This window comes from Euphorbia lathyris, chromosome 7 (genome assembly GCF_963576675.1).
Source record: "Euphorbia lathyris chromosome 7, ddEupLath1.1, whole genome shotgun sequence".
Classification (NCBI taxonomy): domain Eukaryota; kingdom Viridiplantae; phylum Streptophyta; class Magnoliopsida; order Malpighiales; family Euphorbiaceae; genus Euphorbia; species Euphorbia lathyris.
This window is the reverse complement of record NC_088916.1, coordinates 3,851,794-3,866,241: the sequence shown is the minus strand read 5'-3', so window position 1 is coordinate 3,866,241 and position 14,448 is coordinate 3,851,794.

Sequence of the window (14,448 nt, the reverse complement as noted above, 5' to 3'; positions counted from 1 at the left end):
ATTTGGACTTCAATCCAAAATAATACCAACAATAACCGCAGCAGATTTCTCAATTAAAAAAAACAATTCGTAAGAAATCATCAAATTCATTTTGTTCAATATAGATATATATTGAAACTAAAAACATATATGTATATATATAAATCAACCAAATTAAGCCTTAAGCAACATAATCAAGTAAAATCTGAAATTCACATAGAAGCATAATCAATAGCTTTATTTGAACCGTAATTTCACAATAAAAAACAAAATCATGAAAAATCCCAATTTTACAAAATTTCTGCATAACCCTAAAATATCAATTTCTGAAACTTCTTTGATTATATATATATCTATATACATAAAACTCAAAATATAGTTGATAGTTACTTACCTTGGCTACTAATTGAAGAAAACACACCCGTTTAATTCTCCTCTAAATTCTGTCTAAGACGTTTCCCTCCAAACACTGCCGAAACTCAAAAACTTTTCGGTTAGGACTTAGATCTATGCATAAGGATGCTATGGTTTCAATTTCGAGTGATTCGGACGGTCGAATCTCCGTAAATCAAAGAAACGGTGGAGAAACGGTTCAAGAACGATAAAAATGACGAAGAGGCAGAGAAAACAAGAAAAAGAAAAAAAAGATGAAGATGATGCTCATCATCACGCATTCTTTCTCAATATATATCAAATCTGGAAAAATTCCAGTTTGATCCTCCATCTTTATATAATCTTTTTAAAATTACTCTAAACTTTTAATTTACAACTAAAACCATCAAATTAACTCCAAACTTTTCCTATAACACCAAATAAAAATCACATACCCCATAATTATAATATATATTAATATCTAGATATAAATTCTAGAAATTTAAACACGGACGTAAGAAATCATCAAATTCATTTTGTTCAATATAGATATATATTGAAACCAAAAACATATATGTATATATATAAATCAACCAAATTAAGCCTTAAGCAACATAATCAAGTAAAATCTGAAATTCACATAGAGGCATAATCAATAGCTTCATTTGAACCGTAATTTCACAATAAAAAGCAAAATCATGAAAAACTCCAATTTTACAAAATTTCTGCATAACCCTAAAATATCAATTTCTGAAACTTCTTTGATTATATATATATCTATATACATAAAACTCAAAATATAGTTGATAGTTACTTACCTTGGCTACTAATTGAAGAAAACACACCCGTTCAATTCTTCTCTAAATTCTGTCTAAGACGTTTCCCTCCAAACACTGCCGAAACTCAAAAACTCTTCGGTTAGGACTTAGATCTATGCATAAGGATGCTATGGTTTCAATTTCGAGTGATTCGGACGGTCGAATCTCCGTAAATCAAAGAAACGGTGGAGAAACGATTCAAGAACGATAAAAAGGAGAAAACAAGAAAAAGAAAAAAAAGATGAAGATGATGCTCATCATCACGCATTCTTTCTTCATATATATCCAAATCTGGAAAAATTCCAGTTTGATCCTCCATCTTTATATAATCTTTTTAAAATTACTTCCAACTTTTAATTTACACCTAAAACCATCAAATTAACTCCAAACTTTTCCTATAACACCAAATAAAAATCACATACCCCATAATTATAATATATATTAATATCTAGATATAAATTCTAGAAATTTAGACACGGACGTGACAATTAGGCAGAGAAAATAAGAAAAAGAAAAAAAAAAGATGAAGATGATGCTCATCATCACGCATTCTTTCTCAATATATATCCAAATTTGGAAAAATTCCAGTTTGATCCTCCATCTTTATATAATCTTTTTAAAATTACTCTAAACTTTTAATTTACAATTAAAACCATCAAATTAACTCCAAACTTTTCCTATAACACCAAATAAAAATCACATACCCCATAATTATAATATATATTAATATCTAGATATAAATTCTAGAAATTTAGACACGGACGTGACAATGATGATGTCTTTTATATACATGACTGATAGTCGTCTCATTTGATCTACCTCTCACTCACCTCATGTTGAAAATCCTGCCTCTTCTGATCTAATACTGGATTAATATGCAATAGTTCTAGCATGTTGTCGTAGACATCGACGAGGCCACGATTTTGAGTGTGAGTAGGCGAAGTGCTTGGAATATTAGTAACTGGCTGGATGATAGGTTGGAGTACGAAGTTGCTCATTTGAGATATTTTACGAAGTAACGTTCACTACACCAAATGATGCCCTTCAATCTACAGGATATGTTTGACAGGCTGAGCTGGAATCACCTGAGAAGAATCAACAAACCGTCAGAGAGGGATTGGTGTACAACGTCTCTTCCCCGATGCTTAAGTCAGTGTTTTTACTAAGAAGTAAGTAAGACTTGGAAGTATAGTGAAGACATAATTGATTGCGTACCTTTACCTTTTTAGGAATGACTATTTATAAATGTATATCGAAAGATACAAAAGGTACCTACTGATGAGTATCTCTCTACATGTTAAAACTCAATTGTCTTATATCTTATATGCTTGTGTGTCTGATTGCCCTTTACTGTAAATCACGATGCTTCTTAAGGATTAAGAGCGTGCATTTGAAATCCAATCTTTTAATTGGAACATATATCCTAGTGATTATGCTTTTTTTTTTTACGTAAACCAACTTATTGATCCACGTATTTAACTCGTTATTTAATAGTATATTACAAATATTTAAAGTGATGAAGCCTCTAGTCATCCTAAAAAATTAACTGAAATTTTCTTCTAAAACCATTCGGATGTCTATCAATCTTAATATGCATACAAAACATTGATGGCTACCTTATTTTCATATATTATATATTACATATATATTAATCCATTAAATGGAATATGTCAAAGGCATGCATTATGACACTAGTGCATGTGACATAATTTATTTATTTTTTTAATAAAAACAAATTTAATAAGCTTTGTATCAATCCATGAACATGAATTTATTAAAAAAACATGAATTAGGACATACATGTTCATGTTACTTGTTTTTTCTTTTAATTTTTTTATATTATAATAATAAATATAAATTATAATATAATAAATATTATTATAAACATATAATAATAATTAATTAACGAAAAAAGATCGTGTTCCACCATATAATTTGGTTACACGTAGCACCAAAATGGGCCAGAACGACTGTAACCATATTTCCCTCGTAGAAAATATGAGAGACGTGAATCTCCATGATAGACCAATAACAAAGACAAGTTAACTGATCTTGTTGAAGCTCCAAAGAAATATCAGTGCTACGTGACCAGAGCAAGTTGACAAGGTAGAGAGAGTCACATTCGATCCATAGATGAAACTAACTTTTTTTCCCATGCTAAATTGATCACAAAAATGCCTGCTTTTAATTATGCAAAATGAGCAAACCGAGTATGAATTGAAAAGGCAAAACAACCCTTAGCATAGTCTCGGCAGGTTCTATGATATGGTATCAGAGCCTCTTGGACCAAATGGTCGAGGGTTCGAGTCTTGACAACCTCATTAATTTGTGAAATTAAAAACACATGACGGGATGGGCATGTGTGTTGAAACAAAATTTCCACATAGATTTTGATTATGATAAAAATATTAAATTAAAATTATATCTCCATAATCAATAACACATTAAAAGATAAAAATGATTTATTTATACTAATGTGTTTGTTGAAGTGTTTGGTTAATTATAAGCAAAAGTTCAAAGATGTTAATTTGGGCCTTAAGGCTTAAACGAAGCCCATCATCAAGAAGGCTTGCAAACCAAAAGCTTAAGCCCTAATCATAGAAGGATCCAGAAGTTCTCTTGCCAGCTCTAAATCAAGAGAGTTCCGGAAGATAAGAATCAAGTCACGCTTGACAAGATCAACAAACTCTCAATAGAGACAGAGTTGATCTGCACACAACTGTCAATTGCCCATACCTGATAAGGAAAGTTTCAGAACCACAAACGACATGTCCCCTGGTCAACTTTAGAACTTTGTCTGATTTGGTTAGGCCAAGAAGACTTACTCCGACCAATTCTGATCGACAGCGCAACAGACAAACCAACAGACACAAGATAAAAGATGATTGGCTGTAGGCTCTGGTCTTTGGAAAGTGAAAACGACAACTGCACACTTTCCTTCTCAACGGTTATTTTGAAATTCGAAATAACCTTTTCCTCAAATGTCAACTGTAAATAGCCTCTCATTTGCAACCTTGAAGATACACAGACATACGAGAGAAACAACGATCTTCAAGCAAAAAGCTCTAAGTGATTATCTCTTGAAGTTTCAAAGAGCAAAGCAAAAGCAAGAACTGCTTTACACAAACACTTTCATATTTATTGTGTAATCTTTTCTTTCAGATCATTCAATGTGTTCCTAGATTAGAACAAAAATTCATCAATTCTCTAGAATAGCTCGGAAGCTCTATTTGTTCGGTATTTAGCAAACAGAAGCAAATAGTTAGTCGGAGTATAAAATTATAGAGGAAGGTACTCTGTAATTGGCTCAACAACTATTGTAAGGGTTTGTGCTCTACCAGAAAGAGCTCAGTAGTAGATCAAAGCTCGGAAGACAAATTCCGAGGACTAGATGTAGGCAGGAGGCCGAACCAGGATAAATCTGTTGAGTATCACTTCCTAACTCTTACTCTGTATATTTGCTTGCTTATTACTTTGAAACTGCTAAACTAACCAGAGTGTTATCTCTAACGTGCAAGGTTCAGAAGCCCTCTAAGTGTTGCTCTTCGAATCAAGGACAAAAGCAATCTTAGTTACGAGTTAACTAAAATTGCCTCTGAACCTCGACATCTGCACTCTGATCTATGCTATGTGCTGTGAGAAACGTTTAAGAACGTACAAAAGTTTTAAAACCTTAATAATTCCACTAACCCCCCATTTTGGAACTAATTCTCACATAACTAAGGGACCAACAATGTGTTGTGCATGCTACAAGCCCAAGAGGTATTTGTGTGTGGGGGTGTGTTAGAGATTAATATAAGATCTATGATTGGGGCTTAACTAAAAGCTCGAGATAGTTAAAGCCAAATCATATATCTTATATTAATCTTTGACACTCTCAGGAGGATGTACATGAAGTTGACAAAGAATGTGCAATTCAGTGACATTATTTTTCATGTAGCCTTTATTGAAAATTCAAGATTCACGAACCAAGCTCCAGATTTTGCATAAGGCACGGTGGATATTAGGAGCTTCATCATCAAAAATTGCGCGATTGCCAAATGACAAGAACCATATCACCCGCTAGTGAGTCATAAAAGAATTTAATCGAGAATCTTGCCCTTCCAAACACCGAAATCCGGCATTGAACCCTAGAGATATTCAACTGAACATCCAATGGTAGCCCTCTTAAGTTATGCCAATATTCCCAGACCAAATAAACTGAGACATTGGAAAAGAAGGCACGCTGCATTCTTGCATTCCAACCTAGTTGATCCGCAACCCTAGGGAGAATCCACTTACCCATCTAGAAGTTTAGCTTCATGTTAATCCCAATCCACCATAGTGAGTCATCTCGCAACTAGTAGTATACAACACGAAGAGAGGGCAAAATTGAAGAATTAAAAATGTTAGCTCTTGGCAATCCCGACATTGAAAGGAACCGATGTTTGAGGATTTTGATTATAAAGGAATTCCCCTGGATAAGATCCTAAACCATTTTACCCAATAATGAGTTGTTAAAGAGTGAAAGTTTTTTAATCCTTAGACCATCGTTACTAATACTTTTACACACAATCTTCCAAGGGACCATTACCAATTTTCGTACATCTATACTGCCCGTCCAAAGGAAGTTACAGAGGCCTCTGCTTAGATTTTGTAGGAGGGATGCGTGCCATTTATACACAAATAAAGAGTGAACTAGTGATCATGTGTTAAAGCATATTTAATCAAAGTTAAGCGATTAGTAAGAGAGAGAGTTGATTCTTTCCATTTACTGAAATATGATAAGAAACAATTTGGAAGAAGGTAGAGATAGTGAGCCTTTGGAAAAGAGGTACACCTAAATAAGTAAAAAGTAAATTCTCGATCTGAATTCCGACCAAACCTGCCAGACGTGTAGCCCTAGATGGAGTCACAAACTTGCCAAAGTAAATAGTTGATTTTGACCAGGTCACCTGCTGGCCCGAGATGGACCCGTAAAAATTGAAGAACTCCTTAATAGCTTTCATGTTATTTATATATGCTAGCTTTACCAAAAATAAGCATGTCCTCGATATATAGAAGATGGGAAGGAAAAACAATATCTTTAGTATAATTCATTGTCAGAAAAAACCTCCATTTTCCATTTTGAACAACTAGCGGCTGAGGAAGTCTTTAGCAATACCAAAAAGAATTAGAGAGCCAGGATCACCTTGACCAACTCACCGAGAGCAACCAAAAAAAATGTAACCCTTCCCCCAACCATTATTGAAATCAAAGAGGAGGACATAATGTTTAAGATACAATCCATGAATTTAAGCGAGAAATCGAAAGCTTCTAGTACTGTCAACATAAAGTTCCAATCTAAAGTATCAAAGGTTTTACGAATATTGATTTTGAAAGCCATATTACCATCGAAACACCGCTTATTCAGAAGATTGACCGCCTTCAAAAACCATAGCAACACACTGATGAATGAATGCTTCTTCCACAAACTAACACTAATTATCAAAGGCAATTTTTGTTGTTACTATGGCTAATTGGTCACATAATTTGCTCAAAAATAATATTTATAAATTAATTTTTTCAATCGAATATTAAACATTGTTAGAATATTTTATCAATCTGTTAGCGATATTTTCGAAATATGCTAATTTCAATCTTGTCACGTGTGGTTAGGGTGCGGGCGTGCCAGAGAAATTATTTCTCAATTATGAAAAACGGTTACGTTTGTGAAATTGTGCGCCGAAGACATGAATTCTAAATCGAAGCGATTGGCGAGGGACGCAAGGATTGAAAAAGTCCCTCTTGGGTCTCTAGCGCCGTTATAGAAACTTTGCTAGATTGATTATTTTTATTTAAGCTAAGCGTACAAATTGAAGACGGAAAAATAAAGGAAATTAAAGTGCGAAATTGACGCGAGATTTTGGGAAAAATGATATTTATTGATATGAATAAGTGTTTGAATACATGTGTTCAAAGTAAGCATTAAAATGAAATAAATTACAATTGAGAAATCTCTATATTAAACATATAGGTAATCAATTGAATTAGAATAAACAAATCAATACAAAGAATTGAAATGCGATAAAATAAATTGAAATTCAACAACAAACTCGGAGCCACAATAGCTATCTCGGATTGATGTTGAATTTTGGTGTTGGTGCGAGGTCCTCGGAGAGCTGCAGCCGGTCGGGCCCGTACGGTACGTGATCTTTGGCAATGTCGAAACGTGTGGTAGGCAAATGGGGCAGATTTAATCTTTAACTTTGGGGAGCTCGATTGGCTGCTTACGTACTTGGAATCGAACAATTAAATAGTCTAAATTTAACTTCAGAATGTCAGGAACAAACTTCTATAAGGGATCTAAGGCTAAAACGAAATTTAAAAGGGAGAAATTGAGAGTTGAAAATAACTAGATGAATCTGGGAAATTCTAGAAAGAGAGTATCTAAAAGAATTTGAGCTATAAAGATTGGCTTGTAACTATGGTTTCTGGGCACGAAATTGGGAAAATAAATACACTAGATCGAACTTCAGGACGTCAGGAACAACTTTATCCAAGGGATTGAAAGCAGAAAATGACTTTAAATGGACGAAATCGGGCTTTGAAAATAAATGGACGAATCTCGAAAATTAATTTGGAAACAGAGTTCTAGCTAAGAATTGAGCAAATTAAGAGTTTAGGAATGCTAAATTGAATTGAAAAACTTGAAAAGAGGCTATTGGAATTGAATTGAGGCTAAAGGAGAGCTAAAGAAGGAATTGAAACTAAGAGAAATGAAGAAAGAAAGGAAGAACTTGAAGAACTTGAAGAACTAAGAACAAAAGAAACTAGAGACTAAGCATTGGAGCTTTGAGAGAGGGTTTTGTGTGTTGAATGAGTGATTTTTTTATGAAGGGGAGGGGGTCTATTTATAGTTTTTTGGAGTGGCGTTTTGGTAATTATTTAGTGGTATTTTGGTAATTATTGGTCAACTACCCCTTATTTTTCTCTCTAACCTTGCCCACTACCTTGCCACATCATCAACTTCCTCAACTTCTTCCAACTACCACTAACCTCCACTAACTTCCATGCCACATCACTCCACTACCTTGTGGTTTAGAGAAAATCTTAAGGTTTAGGCCTAGATGTGGGGATGGGGCTAAGCTTGTAGGCTAGCCCGTGGCTGTGTCCGAATGCGTTCTGAGAAATCGGTGATCGACAACGGGCTCCGGGCGAGAACTGACCTCTAATTCGCCGAGAGAAAGAACACGCCCCGCGTAAGTCTAGCTATGCCCTGCGTAGTGCAGCTTCTGAACCTGATGCGTCTTGTTGATGCGTTTTACGCATGGCGTAAAGTAAGGTACGCCCCGCGTAGTGGAGCCTTTGAAGTGGAACGTCTTCGGATGGATGGTATACGCTCTGCGTATAGGAAGCCACGCCCCGCGTGTTTGTGCTTCTGATCCTGGAGCGCCTTATCGATGCGTTTTACGCGTGGCGTAAAGGAAGGTACGCCCCGCATGGTGGAGTCTCTGAAGTCTAACTTCTCCGGGTGCCTGATCTACGCCTCGCGTATGAGAAGGAACGCCCCGCGTGGTTGAGCTCCCGAGCTGTCCTTCGGAAGTAGCTTCCTCCACGCCTCACGGGCTGGCTAATACGCTTCGCGTGTTAGAGTTATGCCCCGCGTGGTGCAAGACGTGCTCATCGGTTGGAGGTTAGTTTATATACGTATTTTTATTTTTATTTTACCATTATTATTTTCTAGACAAAATATAAACTATATCCTAAAATCAAAATCCAAGCATTGTATATACATAAAATAAAATTTATTTTATTTTGGGCCAACAATTGCCCCCCTCTTTTGTGTATAAATTGACTAGAATTGAAAATTTGTACACAAAAGAATGTATTTAGGATTTTTTGAACCAATTTTTTTTTTTTATTTTGCTTCGTTTTTTTATAAGAGCCTCGTTTGAGCTCATTGATTTTTTTTTTGTGAAAATGTGAGAAATAAAGCAGGAAAATTACAAAGCAATATGTACGACGAAATTATTGGAGATAATTTGTACAAAAATAAATATATAATAACAAACTTGACCTCGTGACCGATGAATGGTTTGAGATCAAAACAGTTGTTCAGAACAGTTGTTTGATGGGATTAAATTTGATTCGGATCAAATAAATACCAAAAGCTTGGTTCTGAGATAATTGATACTTTAGAATCAGAGATTGCTTCTGAAAATGATATGGAAATGGCTTGAAGGATTCCAGGTTAATGAAAAAAATGACTTGAAGCGATGATGATGAAAATTAATTTGGACACAATTGCCTTGAATTGAGGAGTGTATAATGTTTATCTAAGCTAAATGGACTTCTAGAATAATCAGATTGAACTTTGTTGAATTTGACGTAGAAATTGGACGTGTCAGAATCATTTTAAAATTTGGATACACGAGTTATCTGATGTAAGAAAAATCAAATGGCAATGAGGTGATTTCGAGTGAGAAAATTGAGGTTATAGGAAATCGTTTTGAACAAAATGAAAGTTGAGAGTTATAATTTGGATATCAACGAAGAAATTGAGATTGGTTTTGAAGGAAAAAGTGGTTTATAGCGGATGAAATCAATTTTGGGAAAAAAAAACTAACCAGAACAGTTGTTTGATGGAAATTATGATTTTGAGATCAATAATTACCAAAAGCTTAGTTCTGGGTATTTTAATTAACCGGAAACAACTAATAGACAACAAATACGATTTAGAAATGGTAATGATTGAGTGTTCTGGTTCGTGAGTTAGAGTTTGAAGCAAATGAAGAAGATGCGAAAACAAAAGTAGAAAATATGAACCAAATGGAAGCATGAACATAAATAATTTATTTTGAAAACTGAAATATTTTTTCATTTTTTTTTTGTGCTGGCAAAAACGCCAACTTATTTTGACCATAAATGGTCTTATGGGCTATGTTGTAAGTACAACATTATGTTATCGCCTCATACAATAAAATGCTCAGTAACATCTCTACAAGAGGGATATGAGTTTCCATGTCTAGACTCTTATTTTCATGACTCTCTTTCCACATAATAAAAAATATTTGTAAACTAGAGTCTAAATGAATAAACACGGTTAAGAAGTAAAAACCTTGTGACTTGTCTGGATGGTAGGACAACTGAAGTAGACTGATGACAAGTAGAATCATGGATTGCAAACTTGATCTTCTACTCGAGTTAACCAACTTCAGAGTGATCATAGGCTTTGGAAAAACATGAGTTGCTGGAAGAATCATTAGAGGTATTTCTGGGGTGGATTCTCGATTAATCTCTTGATCTTGACTGCCCCCCAAACCACGATCATAGAAGTTTTCTTCATCATGACTGAGTTGCGAATTACAATCATAGAAAACTTCTTCATGTGTTTCTGAAGCCACTTCTTCTTCGATATCACAACTTTTCATACAATCTTCTGATTTTAAAGACTTCACAAGAATGAGAGATTCTTCTAGAATAAATTCTTGTTGAACCTCTTCCGGTTGGATGTCCCTCGGGTTGGATACCTCATTGTCTTGACTGGATTCTGAATCATAGCTCCAAGAAACATCTTCCTTATCTTCTTGAATTTCTACAGGTGCTTCATGGATGCCCCCCGCGTTAGAAGTGCTTGATGGGTCGTCACCCTCCCGACTGAAATCCGAATTGAGGTTATGAGATATATTTTCCTCCTCTTCCTGGGCTTGTACAACTATCTCTTTGTTCACGTCGGGACTCCCTGGAAATTCTATTGACTTTGGGGGATTTGCATCTATGGGCAATACTTCTAGAGTGGGTTCTTGTTGAATTGCTTCCTCTTTACTGCCCCCCGAACCAAGATTACTAGACACGACATCATCCTCTTCGCTGGATTCTGAAATGTAGCTCCTAGAAACATCTCGTTCTTCTTTTTGAATTTCTATAGTAGTTTCATGGATGCCCCCCGAGTTCGGAGTATCTGATAGGTCATCATCCTCCTGGCTGGAACCTGAATTGAGGTCCTGAGATAAATCTTCATCCTCGTCTTGGGTTTGTACAACTCACTTCTCGTTCATGTCGAGGCTCCATAAAAATCCCATTGACCTTTGGGGATTTGCATATATGGGCAGTACTTCTAGAGTGGGTTCTTGTTGAGTTGCTTCCTCTATGTTGTCCCCCGAATCAAGATCACTAGACACGACATCATCCACTTCGTTGGGTTCTGAGTCATAGCTCCTAAGAACATCTCCTTTTTCTTCTTGAATTTCTATAGGAGTTTCGTGGATGCCCCCCGAATCAAGATCATTAGAAGCGGCATCATCCTCTTGCATGGACCTAGAATCATAGTCATAGGGATCGTCTCCATCCTCTTGACTTTCTATTGCCGCCTCACTGTTAGGAATCTTCGTTTCTGGAAGAGTCGGGCGTGTGGAAAATGCTTCTAAGTGATGAAGTACTCCATCTTGGATGGCCCCGATACAGCCTTCAATACAGACTCTGAGAGAAGCTGTTATATTAGCCCTCTGTTTCTCGAGTTGATCCAAAAGTCGTTGATATTCATCGTCCTTTGATTGGTTCTCCTCCATAACTAATGATTCGATTTCTCCATCATCCTCAACAACTTGGACTGCTTCCACCTCTGCCACACGGCTAGAATCCTTGAAAGAATTTTGGTTATAACTCATATTAGAGCACACAACATTTTCATATGTCTTATGCTCGATTGGAGCCATGACCGTACTTCTTTCAAAGCAAGATTGCCGACACGGACGATGAAAATGGAGGTTTTCATCCCTATAATTGCAAATATAATTATTTCGGTAATGAGGATTACTCATCCGTAGATGCTCCCATACTTCAATATAATCAGGACCATGTGGATTTTTATGGGACTCCTAGACTTGCTCCACGTAGCAACCATATTGATCATCATAGAATGACGCGGTTTGAACATAAGCACAACACTCATAGTCGATATCACGTTCATCACTATGAATATATTGAATATAGCCATCAGTGTAGCACCTAAAAACGGTGTACCAATGGACCCATGGTACTGTTGTATTTATTGTAAAATGACGATCTCGATTGAAGCCACCAAAATACACTGGTATCGTAGCATCCCTCGTATCTTCATATGCTGTCCTCGTCATGGCTTAATTGTTATGCACCTATTGATATTCAGAGGCATTCTCCGTGGATAATAGAAAAAATGATTAAATCAAATTTATTATGAAAATAAAGCGAATAAAATTGCATAAAGTAAGAGCATGGAATAATAATAAACTAAATTGAAAAGCTGAGTGTGAGAAAAAAAAACGTGTGTGATGGGTTTTGCAATTTTTGGCTAAGCTAAAAACAAAAAGGTCCCACTGGGCGTGCCAAAAATTGTTAGCGTTAGCTAATAAATTTTGGTAAAGTGGAAGTGGGATAACGAGTGTGAAAGAAAATGTGTGTGATGGGTATTCAATTTTTGGTGAAGCCTAAAGAAAATGTCCCACTGGGCGTGCCAAAAATTGTTAGCGATATTTTCGAAATATACTAATTTCAACCTTGTCACGTGTGGTTAGGGTGCGGGCGTGCCAGAGAAATTATTTCTCAATTATGAAAAACGGTTACGTTTGTGAAATTTTGCGCCGAAGACATGAATTCTAAATCGAAGCGATTGGCGAGGGACGCAAGGATTGAAAAAGTCCCTCTTTGGTCTCTAGCGCCGTTATAGAAACTTTGCTAGATTGATTATTTTTATTTAAGCTAAGTGTACAAATTGAAGACGGAAAAATAAAGGAAATTAAAGTGCGAAATTGACGCGAGATTTTGGGAAAAATGATATTTATTGATATGAATAAGTGTTTGAATACATGTGCTCAAAGTAAACATTAAAATGAAATAAATTACAATTAAGAAATCTCTATATTAAACATATAGGTAATCAATTGAATTAGAATAAACAAATCAATACAAAGAATTGAAATGCGATAAAATAAATTGAAATTCAACAACAAACTCGGAGCCACAATAGCTATCTCGGATTGATGTTGAATTTTGGTGTTGGTGCGAGGTCCTCGGAGAACTGCAGCCGGTTGGGCCTGTACGGTACGTGATCTTTGGCAATGTCGAAACGTGTGGTAGGCAAATGGGACAGATTTAATCTTTAACTTTGGGGAGCTCGATTGGCTGCTTAAGAACTCGGAATCGAACAATTAAATAGTCTAAATTTAACTTCGGAATGTCAGGAACAAACTTCTATAAGGGATCTAAGGCTAAAACGAAATTTAAAAGGGAGAAATTGAGAGTTGAAAATAACTGGACGAATCTGGGAAATTCTGGTAACAGAGTATCTAAAAGAATTTGAGCTATAAAGATTGGCTTGTAACTATGGTTTCTTGGTACGGAATTGGGAAAATAAATACACTAGATCGAACTTCAGGACGTCAGGAACAACTTTGTCGAAGGGATTGAAAGAAGAAAATGACTTTAAATGGACGAAATCGGGCTTTGAAAATAAATGGATGAATCTGGAAAATTAATTTGGAAACATAGTTCTAGCTAAGAATTGAGCAAATTAAGAGCTTAGGAATGCTAAATTGAATTGAAAAACTTGAAAAGAGGCTATTGGAATTGAATTGAGGCTAAAGGAGAGCTAAAGAAGGAATTGAAACTAAGAGAAATGAAGAACGAAAGGAAGAACTTGAAGAACTAAGAACAAAAGAAACTAAAGACTAAGCATTGGAGCTTTGAGAGGGGGTTTTGTGTGTTGAATGAGTGATTTTTTTATGAAGGGGAGGGGGTCTATTTATAGTTTTTTGGAGTGGCGTTTTGGTAATTATTTAGTGGTATTTTGGTAATTATTGGTCAACTACCCCTTATTTTTCTCTCTAACCTTGCCCACTACCTTGCCACATCATCAACTTCCTCAACTTCTTCCAACTACCACTAACCTCCACTAACTTCCATGCCACATCACTCCACTACCTTGTGGTTTAGAGAAAATCTTAAGGTTTGGGCCTAGATGTGTGGATGGGGCTAAGCTTGTAGGCTAGCCCGTGGCTGTGTCCGGATGCGTTCGGAGAAATCGGTGATCGACAACGGGCTCCGGGCGAGAACTGACCTCTAATTCGTCGAGAGAAAGAACACGCCCCGCGTAAGTCTAGCTACGCCCTGCGTAGTGCAGCTTCTGAACCTGATGCGTCTTGTTGATGCGTTTTACGCGTGGCGTAAAGTAAGGTACGTCCCGCGTAGTGGAGCCTTTGAAGTGGAACGTCTTCGGATGGATGGTATACGCTCTGCGTATAGGAAGGCACGCCCCGCTTGTTTGTGCTTCTGATCCTGGAGC